Source organism: Plectrocnemia conspersa, unplaced genomic scaffold (genome assembly GCF_051122295.1).
Source record: "Plectrocnemia conspersa isolate PC_06_02 unplaced genomic scaffold, ASM5112229v1 ptg000008l, whole genome shotgun sequence".
NCBI lineage: Eukaryota > Metazoa > Arthropoda > Insecta > Trichoptera > Polycentropodidae > Plectrocnemia > Plectrocnemia conspersa.
In genome coordinates, this window is record NW_028277172.1 from 17,906,590 (window position 1) to 17,921,019 (window position 14,430).

Below are 14,430 nucleotides of genomic sequence, written 5' to 3' on the forward strand. Positions count from 1 at the left end.
ATGTATGATGCAATATACATGAGTGGTTTTGGACGGTTGTAGCTTTGCACAGCCTTCATTAAATGACCATCTATGTTTTTATTTTTCCCGCTATCAGTGGTAACACACTTCATTTTTTCTGCTTAATAGATTTTATACTCATTTAGCAATATATTTTATCGTAGTTGTTTCACCTAACACAAAAATTCCTAATCATTAATATGCCAACATAATTAAACAATCTACATATGTACTATTATTTTTTTATACTAAAAGGTAGTTTTTAATAAATTAAATGTTGCTTCGCACAACTTAGTAAATCTATCAGTGATTAGGATTAATAAGTTTGGAGAGCCTACTCTAGATTGTCGACACCACCCCTCAGCAACTTTGAAAAGTGCTTCATAAGGCACGATGATATAAATACATAAACGGTCCGTACTTTTAAGGATTTTTTTATTAATTCTTTTTAACAACAAGAAGAATTTCACCTAACTGCGATTTCAGAGCGATTCAAGGACGCTACGAACTATCGTATTGCACACACGCTTTGCTTAATGAATTCAAATATCCTTGATCGCAAACTTTAGCTATGTGCATAGTTCATTCACCAATCTGCGCGGTCAATGGCAACTGTCCTCGATCAATACTTTGAATATCGCAGTTCAACCACCTCAATTCGGATCTACTAACTTTTCTTAGTCCATAGGGAATAGGTTATGTTGTTTTAACATCAGACTAAAATGTGCTAGTTTTCCTTTTGTGTCTGCATGCTAATCACGTGATGATCAGCTACCCGAGTATGTGAAGTAAATAACCACCCGTGACAGATTTCGAGCGACGGACATGAAATTGAAATAGCCTAGAGACAGACAGTCGAATTTTACAATAGGTAACAAATATTGGTATCGTCGTATGAAACGTGTCGACATCCTGGCATGTCATGTCGGTGATGCTTTGAACGTCTCAACACACATATTGTGTATATTGTACATTGGAATGGTATGAAGCGTTATCGAACAAAAAGAGACATCCTTGAGACGAATGCGAAAGCATCGCTCGATAAACTATGGTCTGCAATGTGCGTGTTTGGCTTCGACTATGCGAAAACGTGTTTGGATAATGCGTTAAATAAAATAATGAGTGTGTGCTGAAAGAACTTAGTAAATGCTTTTGGTTATCTAAAACAGTGATCTTCAACCTTGGTTCGACAAAAAAAATATTAAAGTTTGCAATGAAAAATAGGTTTGACCTAACCGCTAAGGCAGTGACGTACTACCGCCGGAAAAATATGGGGTAAAAGGGAAGGAAGAAAAAGGTAGGAAGAACCACACATAAATAACTTTTAAAAATAACTTCAAACAAATATACAATTTACAAGAACATATTGTATTGTTTTCTCTAAAATAAGTATTATATAAACAATCAGCTTCTTCAAATTGTCACAACGCTCTCTTAATCATTATTCGAATTTGCTTAAAAATAATTAAATCATTTTTTTTAAAACGCTTACTCATCACTGAAACTATTTTACAACTATTTACCTAATTTTTATATCTAGAAAATCACAAGATAAAATAACTTGCGGCCCGCGAGTAATTGATTAACAATACAAAAAATATTTTTGAAAGTATGCAAATATCAACAGGAAAATACCGAAAAATTAACTTATTAGTTAGTTTATTTAAAGTAAATTTTGTTACCTGTTCATTATTACGACGCCGCGCTCAAATTTATTAGTTACAAAACGTCGATATTTGCTGTACAAACCCAAATCTAACCTAAACAAATTAACCATTACACCGTTATTACATTCGTTTAGATTAGGTTTGGGTTTGAACACCAGATGGACGTTTCGCAACTGTTAAATTTGACCGTGGCGCCCTGATAATAAACAAGTACTAAGCAAAATCAATGCATTTCGTCAACTAGCCCTAATAAGTAGCATTTTAAATATTTAGCTTCTTGGTAAAAATATTTTTTTAAACTAGAAATAAAACAAATTTTATGATTTTAATTTTGATCTTATGCAACCCACAGATTGAACACTACTAACAAAATAATTTTAAAATAAGTACCAATGCAAGTCAATACATTTGATAATATTTTGTTTTTTAATTCAAAAGTTATCATATTTTTTTGTTATAACAAAGTTTTCACACATCACGCAATGTTTAAATGTCCCATCGGTCGGTTAAGTGTTAAGATGACTTTTGTGCAAGCGCGGCGGTGGCCGGTATAAAATCGACTAGTACCTTTTTTTTTATGAAATTTTAAAGTTTATAAAGAAAATAATTAAAAGAGTTTTTGTGATGCAGTGACGCAAATTTAATTGAGACTGAATCGTGCTTGTGCGGCATGACAAAATTCGAAAATATTTCATCATTCATTTATTGTCATGCATGTTAAGCCCGTGCTTTATAATAGTTACGCTAAAATATATCAGATGGTATGACAAAAGTGACGACTGTCCTGCCGATGATTATTGCTTAATAGCGTAATATTCGACTAAAAGCTTTTGAAATTTGCGACCTGTTGAGTTATTTACTATCTTTGTTTTGCTACCTAATTGCAATGTTTTACGATTTTTTGCTAAATCAACTATCGTATATGTATACTGATAGATTGTAATGTGGTCCGATTGATAAATCTGAGAGTAAAAACACTAAATTAGCGGATATATTTTTTTAACACCGCAATATTTTAAATATATTGCTTTCAGAAATATGTCGCAACGGTGGCTAATTTTCATATTTATTTAAAGCATAGAAAATGTTAGCTCGTACCTATTATTATTTATTTGAGAAATTATATTGCGGTGTTAAAAAATTTAGATATACCTAGAATGTGATAATCGATTGGATATATAATTATTTAATAATTACTAATTCTAATCTCCCAGACACGATAGAGATTAAAAATGAAATTCGAGCCCAGGTCTTTTAGGTCAATAGATTGATTTTAGAGGTCACATATATACCTAATATGAATCAGACACTAGCAGGAAATCCTACGTAAAAACATAAAGTGTCAAAATATAAATGGTCAAACTATTTAAAACATCCTAAACAATTTTACACTAATGAGAGTGACTACAAAATTTTATACTATCAGGAAAATGATTGAACATGCAACGAAGTAATAATAAAAATTACGTTTCTTTTTATAATGACAGGTTCTCGTAATGAATGGATTGAACTTAGATACTATTCTTATGTACTACGCATATATCTGATATGACCTTGAAAATTATAAAAGTATATTATAAATACGTTTGGCGTTTTTAACGACTATCAACAAATAATATAGATATACTTCACGCGCAGTTTTAAAACCTTTAAGAGGTATCGAAATAACGCTTTGTTACTTTCAGTTTGAATGGCGAAAAGAAAACAGGTAAAATTACTTTTATATGACATGTTTATGATAATAAAATAAATTAATTTAATTAAGTCGTGTCTCGGTGCTAATCAAGTATGAATCGAATGACACGAATACCAGTAGATTTTGCAATTTTTGCCATTTTGCTACATCAATCAAGTTGAAACTTCTTCACAAGTGTGTGCAAGAATTTCAATACTTTTAAAAATCATCTAAACTCGTTCCTTATTTTTGTAATATGTGGATGAAATACATTTTAAATTAAAAAAAATATATATTTTGCAACCATAATATATGGTGCGACTAAATGACCTTTGTGTCGAATTGACAAATTTGATGAATTACTGTTAAACATATCATAAATCACATGTAATGGCTATTTACTAGTTGGCAATTCTCAAAGGATATGTATGTCATGCTAGTTGATTTGACTAAAAACAGTAATATGTAATATCTATTTGCTATACCAATAAACAACGTATTTTTTTATTATGAATCATATAAAAACGCACTTTTTCTGCTTATTGATTTGCTTTTATGTATTTTATTATAAATAAGAGTGTTTTACTTTTATATTTTATCAACATCAAGTGAAGCAAAGTATTCCTTGTTATTGGAGAGAATTCAAAGACTATTCTAAGATATATTTTTATTCGGAAGAATTCAAAGACACTTTGGGCAGTGTTGACAATCTGTCAATGCTCGGCGAGCTAGAAAATCACAATCGCGTCCCTTATTCTTTCACATCGCGGCCAAGACGTTGGCGCTTGAGAACGCTCCTCTTGCACGAGCCATCAATTTAATGAGCTTGCCAAACACAAGGATACTTTTGTCAATAAATATGTACTTTACTGTTTTTTTAAAAGTTTAATTGTATAATTATTGTATGTATATTGGCCATCATGACGCATAATCACCGGAAAAAATATTTTTTGTTTGACAAGGATGCTAAACACTGAGCAAAAGTACTATTGTTATTTTTACGCCTTTGTTAAGGATCGCCAAAAGTGGCCATCTCGAAGTTTCACTTTTAACACGTTAACATACTTCGTGGGTGAGTGCAAGATGCGATGCAATTGGCCCGCTAACATCCTCATCTGTGATTCGTCAGAGCTGTCTCAAACCAGCAATATTAAAATGGTGACACTTGAGAAAGACAGACGGAAGAATACGCTTCCGGGATTCAAACTCAATAAATTTCGGCAAGATGCACGACAGATCACAGCAGATAATATTCAAAACTCCAACTATTTTGACTCATTTCCTTTCCAAAATCATATATGTATTAATTAATATTTATTTATGAAAATAAACTGCTACCAACTTTTGTCTGAAAAGTTACACCTCTTCGGCCTCAAAAACCGAAAAGTATAACCACACAAGAATAAGATAATTCAACTAAGGATGTATTAGATATTAATTAATTTTCTGTCCCTTTAAGTAATTTATGAATAATCAATTGAAACGATGTGATATGTATAAGGCATTGTTACATAGGCATTGACTCATTACATTATATTTTTATAGTAAGCTAAACGTAAAAGTAGTTATACAAATTCAAACAGTGATGTCACAATCACTAAGCTTGAATAGCGCGAACCAGTTTCTCCGTTTAAAGAATGCCAAATCCAAAAAAGGTTAAAGAACGCTGCACTAGCACAACTTCGTTTGCAGTTTCTCAATCTTAACGCATCGAAAAAAATATATGTATTATATACACACACACACGTAGAATTGTCCCACGAGTTTTCCATTCGCACGATCGATTCGCTCATATTATATGGAAATTCTTTCAAAACTAAAAATGACATATCATCGGCAAAATGACATACCCACGCTCAGTTGGATTCGTTAATTGTTCGTAGAATGATAAGTTGAGCTTTAAATAATGACGGACTTTCAACAAGTGTTTAAAAAGCGTGCAATCGAAGATTTGGGCCATATGTGGGACGCTCAACAAAATTTTTCCGTATAAACATGATAACAATCAAATTATAAATTACATAATTAAATACATTACAAGATTAGATCGTGTATTTGCATTTTTATATGCGCTGACATTTGACCTTATTTACCATAATTGAGAAATGTAATTACTCGGCTTTTTAGGGTTAGTCTCTGCGGATTTAATTATTACTGTAATTGAAAACTATTTTAAAACATGCTTAAGGTCATCACGAAGGTGTATATTTAAAAAAAATAATGTCTACAGCTAAAAAGTAACAGTTATGCTTCATTTTTGATAAAAATATTTTTTAGGGTTGTACCCTATAGTTGTTATGATTCGTCCATGACCCTAATTGCCTCATTCCTAATTTTACATTGATATGTATAGTCATATATAAATTTAAAAATATTGTAGTAACACACATTTTTAACCGAGTTTTGGGTTTAAATTCAGTGTTTAATCGATCGTTTCTAAAAAATTGCAATAATTAACAACAATAACTTTATTGACCCAAAGATTATATAGATTTGTTAAATTGTAAAATTTTAACGTTGATATTATCTCTAGATTTAAATAAATAATATTCACTAAATAACTAGATTAATTTTTTTAACATGTTATATATCATACCTATCAGAATATTTTTGTAAAAATTAATTTTCAAATGTCATAAATCTGTATTAAGTTTTTTTTATTATTTTTACCATTGTAACGCATTGGGGTAATATGTTAGATAAATAAATAAATAATTGTTTTATATGATTTATACTACTTTTATATTCTCTATATTTTAAAAATAATACAAAGGACCTTATTCATTTTTAACCGTACATACTTATGCAATCAAGTATTCTATTGTCTGCCATTTTCTTTGACAACACAGTATTTATTGAATCGTTCAATGGATAAATTGTCTTAATTTGTAATCCTATCACGTTTTGCATTTCCGTGATCATCGTTAAGCCTTGATCTTTGCACAATTGATGATTTTAGTTGAACAATTTAAAAATAATTATGCATGTGCAAGATTACTATGAACTTACGAGACATACGACACCTGGGAAATAATTGTCGTATATACAATAATTAAGGTGATTTTTTTTCAATATCTAAACTCAAATCTGTGACCCAAGTGCAATATTATTTAACTTCAAATTTATAAATAGAAATCTACCTGACCAGGTGAGGGCATTCGTGTTGCTGGAATTGTTATTTTATTTTATTCATCGGGGTCGCGTATCCCTCAGAGAGGGTTGTACAATTTTCAACATGTTCACGAAAAGTATGACGCACGACCGAAACATTAAAATGCATGTTAACCTGTAGACGAATTCTAAATCGGAATTTATATGTGTCGAGTTGTTTAATTTGGCGCCGGCGTGTTTAACTTGTATTATCGCCGTGACGTCACACCCGAGTGGATTTGCAATTCTAATCTTGGAGTTATTTAATTTTCTCCAGCCTAATTCAATAGTCTGCCGCTTGTTTGATTATGCGATTCATCTCTAAATACGCTGATTATTAATTGCTTAATTGAATAAAATACAACCGATTTGCACCAAAGCATCGAGAGGGTTAATTTGCGTTATACAATTGACTTAATTTTATTGTTAAATAATTCTTTTTAAGCATGTTCAATTAAATATACAAGAATTAAAATATAATCTTAATGTTTCGCTTGTGTATATTTATTATACAGTCGAGTCATAAATACAACATCGCCAATTAAATAGATAAAAATAAAAATTTTACTACGCAGAACTATTCTTCTGCATGAAAATATTATTTGCATTTTTTACTATAGTTATTGTTTTTCACACTGCACATTGACATTAACCCTTGATGAACTCAGATTGTGTTTGACGTCAGTGTTAATTAGCGACTAGTGTGCGTGCCAGAGCCTAATAATCGCTGCTATACTTAAATCAGTTACAGTATATTGTAGTTAAATACTATTACTCGTAAGAGGCAACCATAATAAACATATATGTATGTAAAAAAACTTTCAATCATTCAGTACTAAACTGTAACTATATACCAATGGATAAATACAAGTAAAAATCATCGATATAATCGAAAACATACAGATATATTTTATACATATGTACAAATATCAACAACTAGCTAGCTAGATCAGTAATACAGGCGGCCCTCGACTTTCGCACAGTTCGCTATTTCGCACATTTAAAAAAACATTTTTTTTTAATTTAATTTTTTTTTAAAAAACGTTCTTAATGCGGTGAATCTTTTGCTTCAATCGGACGTTCGTATGATACAAACAGGTCTACGATATGTTCAATTTTGCAAAATAAAAATATAATTAAAGAATACGTTCAAAATTGTGGAAAATAAAGATATATTTCCGCAATCTGTTTCCAAAAAAAACATGGATGAAATGAAAAATCTTTGTCATCGTAGATCGATGACCAACATCAAAAAGATGTCCCTCTGAGTATTTCAATTATTCAAGCAAAAGCTCTTAGTTTGCAAAGATATAAGATTGGAAGGATAGATAAAAAAAATATTTCAACACGGTTTTTCAAGCAAGTAATGGTTGGTTTTACAATTTTAAAATGAGGTATTCTTTTCATAATATTAAATTTACTGGAGAATCGGCTGATGCGGATAAAGATGCTGCAAAAGAATTTATTTCCTAATTATCCAAAATTATAGAAGATGCAGAATATTCCTCTAGCCAAATATTTAATGTTAGATGAGACGGGTTTATTTTGGAAAACTCTTTAACAATGAAGAATATGAATGAAACCTTCACGCACCTTGATAAATTTTGAAATATTATGGAAGATATTGAACCCAATGGAGAACGCATATCTCAAGTGCGTGGGGCGATTAATAAAAACATAGCATGTTATAAAATACTATATGAAGAAAAGAAAAAGAATAGTGGAAAACAGTTAACTCTTGATAACTTTTAAAAGGAAACACCCGCAAACCCCACTTAAACGTGTCTCTTAAACGCCTCTTAAACATCTTATATTTACTTGATAAATAAATATTTTAAAATACACACAATTTCAATTTTTTTTACTTCCCTCGACTTTCGTACATTCAACATTCGCACACATTTTCAGGAACCAATTATGTGCGAAAGTCGAGGGCCGCCTGTATATACTAGGTGCAAATCCAGTGTTTTTCAATTTTTATCGTGTCTATGAGATCGGAATTAGTGAATATTTTATAATTATAGTTACAATCGATCATCACAGATTAGATTTTTTTAGTTTTTTCCAATATTATTGATGAATTTTGTGATGACTAATAAAAAAATTAAAAACAGGTTATATAATTTAATATATATGATTAAAAATATAGAACTCGACGCTTTGAACATTTCTGCATATTTTTCGTCTGAATATACAAATACTTTTACATTAGATGTACTTGGAAATTTATCACTGAATTCCAATGGAATTATTTTGATTGAACCAAAATAAAAAATAGTGAAGTAGCGCTATGTAAACAACCAAATTAATATCCAAACAAAGCAAAACTAAATGTTTACCTCTGGTTATTTTTACATGTTTGAGCTTAAATTAGCTTTTCTTCAGACATGCGTGAATTTTAAAATGAGTTTTTTAACCCTTTAAATAATTTGTAAGAAAAATAATCAACAAATGACGCACCGGTGAGTCGCTGGCGTTTTAAAGGTTAAAACAATAATATGCTATTTTTCCTGATTTTATAGAATTACTTTTATATACATATGTATACACATTTCTAGACAAAAAAGACATGTTGATTTTAGACGACAAAAATCTTAGATACCATCGAATAAACACTGATGAAATATATAGTTAAGACAGACTGAACAAACGGACTCATTAAAGGTAGAAATAATTTAATTGATGCTTATAAAATATAATTTGAAGGATATGGTATAGTATTGAAGACGCATTTTAAAAAGCTCTACAATTTTTTACTTTAAAAATCATGAAAATTTTGCGTTAAAAATGGAATAGTAGAAGTCAGAGAAAGTTTTTAGCTAGAATACTGTCATGGTACAAATGTTTTTAAATTGACTAGGAAGCCTAACATACAAATTAAGTATATTGTTTATAGTAATCGTAGAATCACTATTAGGGATTTTGTTAAAGTTTTTGGTATATCTTATAGTTCATATAAATATTATTTTATAGAAACGCAGGATTACGCCTTTGATTATAACGGAAAGTTAACTACAAATTCTTACAATTAGGATTTACAATTATTATGAAGTATTACCTTATAGTTGAATAACGATGCTGACGATCTAAAATTGCTCCATTGCAGAGTAACATGTCACGAATCATGGGTGTACCATTAGGACATAGAATATAGGTCCATTAGTCCAACAGAAGCACTCTGAAAAGCCAAGAAAAAAAAAGGTTATCCTTAATGTTTTAATAGATTATGCCAGTATAGTACACAACAAAATCTTACCACTAGATTGTATTGGTAATGAGGAACATTACATAACTTTATTACGCTATTTTTGTAAGACAATAAAACGATCAGAATTGTGAGCAAACAACTTTTGCACTACAATATGTAATTTTTTGGCCAAAAATGACACCGTCGTGATGCCGCAGCTACGTTTTATTTCACTATTTTTTAATAAAAAAATACCATACACTTACAAGCATTAACCCTCTATGAACTTGTATTATGTTTGACGTCATGTTCATTAGTGACTACATGTGTGCGTGTTAATAGTTAAGAATCGCTACTATAATTAAATAATATTATTAAATAAGAGAGGGTAATTTTAATGCGAAAGGCAGACGCTTTTGTGCCGAATCTAGTTTGACAACAATCAGCTTTGAAAACCAGTTTTAATTTTGAGAAATTTTCCACTTGCATTATTGTTGTTGAAACGCGATTCATTCGGCAATTTGCGATTTTTTAATATTAGCAACATAAAATGCAGCGAAACAACAAAGATATATCTCTAAAATATAAGACACATTGTTTAAAACTGCGTAGGTTTATTGTGATTGTTTAAATTTCCGTGTGGAATATTCTGCGAAATTATAACTTAAATTTTCCTACCACATTCAGTGCGATTTATGACTATTATAAAACGATAAACGAGTTTCGATGTGTATATTAAAGATGTTATCGTTAATTAACAATAATTAGTCAACAAAAGCGAGTTTAAAACTTGTTTCCAATGTTAAACAATCACTACTTTTGTGTAGGATATTTTCAACGATTACATTTACCGCCGTAAGTCTACAATTGTGCAAATATGTTATATGTAAATGAAACAATATTTTACATACTTAAGCTCTTTTTGAACTATTTTAGATAATTAACATAGGGACTAATTTTTTTATCAATATTTGTTACAATAGAGATATTTAACTATTATTCATGATTTTATTAAATTTTCCGGAACAAGATGAACCAATAAAATAAGACATATAATCATTAGAATCTTTGTATTTAATCGAATCTATTCTTTCGGATTTAAGTATTGGTAGTTAAAAATAGAATATTCTGGTTAAGTATCTTACGTATTTGAACCTAATATGGACCATTAAAAAATATCATATGTATTGAATTTAAAAACATTTTTTTTAATTAATTTATAAATCCATTCTTGCTCAAATTTATTTTAATCCATAATTTTATAAACTTTCCAAACCACATATGATTCAATGTTAACTTCTACTAGCAAAATGATTAGTTATATTTATAACACGATTAATTTGATTAGTCACATCTGATTAAAATCATTCGTGCGTCATTTTCAAAAACATAAAATCCAAATTCCATTTTCTTCACATATTTTTACATCCATTCTTCGAACGCATGTCTAGAAAGTGGGATTGATTCGCTCGCAATTTTCAACATAGCACAGCTTATTATCTCATAAGTCACATTATTAATAATGCATAATGAACCGAAATGGAAAGCGTCGCTCAATCTACATGCAAAAGGTAGAAAGAAAAACTTTCACGTTGCGCAATTGAAGCAAATCGTGCAAGACGACTTAAACTTGATCTTAACGATTTGAGAGGATGCAAAAAAATTGAGAGGCAATAATTGCTAAATTCGACCTTCTCTCTCACACTTCGTTTTGGTCGCGGCTGGTTTGCATAAAGAGTGTTTATTCTTTTGTGCTTGACAGAATGTAAGGTTGACAAATTAATTCTGATCGTGTGTAAAGCATCCGAAGGATGTTAAGCTTTTTAAGGAATAAGCCAAAACATAATTTAATAAAAATATGACAAACTCATAATTATATAATTTTACTAAAACTTAAATGAAGACGTTACGTAATAATATTTCTAAATGTTATAAAGTACTAATGATGTTTTATAGATGTCGTAAATGATCGTAAAATATTCTTATCGGTAATTCAACACAAACATGCTGCTATTATTTACATACACAGGAACGAAATGAATCATCCATTGTTCGATAAAATCATATTTAAAATCTACAATAATTACAAATTATAGCCTATGGACATACATCAGCTCTGGAAAACTTCTTAGGAAGTATACTTTTCGTTAGTGATCCGAGTCACATGTCTAGTAGACAGCCTTCAGACTCACTGCGACACTTCCTGAATCCGACGTGATACGATAAATCCGATTAACGGGCAGAGCTAAATGACCTCAACTATCAAAATTTTGACCTAAAAATGCACGACGCATTAGCACATTTGACACAGTCGAGCAAAGCCGATGTGTTCTCCTGGCGAGGCAAGGTTGGGACCGTGAACGATGAGCTCCACGGTGCGATCACATCAGAGCCGGCTTTATGCTAAATCAAAATGCGGCCTTAGCAAGGCCGCAGCGTTTATAATATGATATATGTGCATGCATAGTTTGACAATTAAATCGTTGTGATAAAAAAACAATCGATGCTTTTATACAACCTACCAGTCAACTCCGAAGCACGTCATCCAACTAATAGACCAATCAAAAAGGACAAACAACTTTACTTAGTTTTAACGACACCCACTAATAACAAACGTACGAATACTTAACGACACCCACTAATGACAAACGTACAAATACTTAGTTTTAACGACACCCACTAATAACAAGTATAATAATATTGCAAATTATTTTAATTTTTTTAGAATGACATGGCAAAATTTCTATGCATACATACATATGTATCGTCGATAAAAATAAATTAAATTATTGAAGCTTAAAAATAGATAAAATATTTTTTTAAATTAATATCAATGCGTGTTTTTCTGGTAAACCTTGTATTATCACAAATATCCTTCAAATGTGAGGAAATGTGCTAAAAAGTAAAATTAAATATTCTCATGATGTATTTAATTTGATATCATCAGGCCTGCTAAGAGTGGAGGGAAAGATCATAGCAAGAATATATTTATAAAAAAAATTAAAATAGACCTCAAATAATGAATCTGAACTAAACTACAGTTATTTGAGATGTATGTAGTGATGAATTTCATGTATTAGTTCCTTCAGCCATTTTTATACATACAAGAAATAAAAGGAGCGGAACATTGCCTTCAAAAGCACCCACTTTCTAGATGCTACTTTAACAATAAACATAATTATTCAAAAGTTCAGATTGTAGTTTTTGACGCAGCTCTGATTCTGTTAAATTATTGTTGACTTTATTGCTTTTTGAACGTTTAAAAAATATTAGACATGAAAGAAAATATAAATTAGTAGTAGTCAATTCAGATATTCAATCTAAAAATTCAGATCAAATACCTAAGAAATAACAAAAAATCAAAAAAGGCACCAGCTAAATTATATAAATTTAATGTTTTTATAGATTATATTATCAGTAATTTGACAGCAAAATAAATAATACATTCAGTTTTAAGTGGTTATTCCTAAAAGAAAATCTAGAAAAAACAGTCTCGAATCTATCCTGAAAATATATTTTTAAATATATATTTTCAGTAAAATCGATATATATTTTTACCAGTGAAAATACAAATTATCTGGCAAATGCTATTAAGATTATATGATTTCAATTTTTTTGTAAGTAGTAATATATATGTTTACATACTTATCATTATTTATTTACATCCGATGTATAAATGTTACAGTGAATATGTATTTTTTGGTAAAGTTATATTTTCACTAGTAAAGTCCAAATACATTTTCACTAGTAGATATATATTTCTACTAGCGAAAATATAATTTATCTGAGGCGCTAATATGCTGCTCTAAAATGTCTATGAAGCGCAATTTGACAGTTGCGAAACATCCATTTGCTGTTTAAACCCAAACCTAAATCTAAGTATAGTCTTAAAACTTTCATTAGATCGAGTTCAAAATACCAACTACAAGAATAAGTACTGACAGATATCGCTTCTCACATATTGCTCCATAGTTTATCTGCACTATGTTTTAATTGTATGATAGCAATCATTACTGATATTCCTATGGACTTCTAATATTAGAGGGCTGATCAAAATATATTCAAACCGAATTTTGGTCAATAGGAGAGCAAAAAAACAGTTGTCACTTCTCAGAAGTCAAAAATTCACGTCAAAAGCAATAAAATCGTGTCGGCGCCGTCGCAGTGGGAACGCTCGGTAACGAGCGTTCCCACTGCGACGGCGACGGCACGATTTTATTGCTTTTGACGTGAATTTTTGACTTCTGAGAAGTGACAACTGTTTTTTGCGCTCTCCTATTGGTCAAAATTCGGTTTAGATGTGCTTTATTTGATTCTCACTCGTAATATTGCTATAAAAAATATTAATATAAACGCTAGATAATCGATCATTTTTAACTAGAAGCCCTGGAGCACTGGAAGTTCACTATATGGCAACACTGAGCAGCAAAAAATCAGGTAAATATTATGAATAGATATTTTAAATAATTTTTAATGCTTAATTAAAATATTTCAACAGTGGCTAATTTGTATATTTATTTGTAACATAGAAAGGGTATATTCATACTTTTTAATATTATTAAATTAAGTAATTTTCCTCAAAAGCTGTAACATTTAATCGGTCTATATTATAGTTTACATTTTTCAAACACATGTTATGTCATAATTTACATAATTTACTATGCGTGAGGATAATATATTGATCAATTAATTTTTTAAATGAGCGTATTACATTATACTTTAATACACCCAATATAATTAAAAATAATTTT